The sequence below is a fragment of the Eimeria mitis genome, genomic scaffold, assembly GCF_000499745.2.
Source record: "Eimeria mitis Houghton genomic scaffold, Emh_scaff7492, whole genome shotgun sequence".
NCBI classification, from domain to species: Eukaryota; Apicomplexa; class Conoidasida; order Eucoccidiorida; family Eimeriidae; genus Eimeria; species Eimeria mitis.
In genome coordinates this window covers 895-1143 of record NW_013575485.1, presented here as the reverse complement: position 1 = coordinate 1143, position 249 = coordinate 895, and positions in this window count along the sequence as shown.

Below are 249 nucleotides of genomic sequence, written 5' to 3'. Positions count from 1 at the left end.
TGCAGCAGCAGCAACAGAAGCATGTATATCTCGCATAGCGATGCTTGTGCTTATATCTTTGCTGCTGCTGGCCCCACGGCTTGTAGCACCTGATCAGGTGGATGTAATACTGAAGAGAGGCAGCAGACTGCTGCATAGAAAACTCGAAGCTGAGCTGTCTGTACACTGGAGACAGGGGAAACCAGAGCTGCCAGAGTAACCAAACCCTGCTGCTGCTGCTGCTGCTGCTGCTGCTGCTGCTGGTGCTGG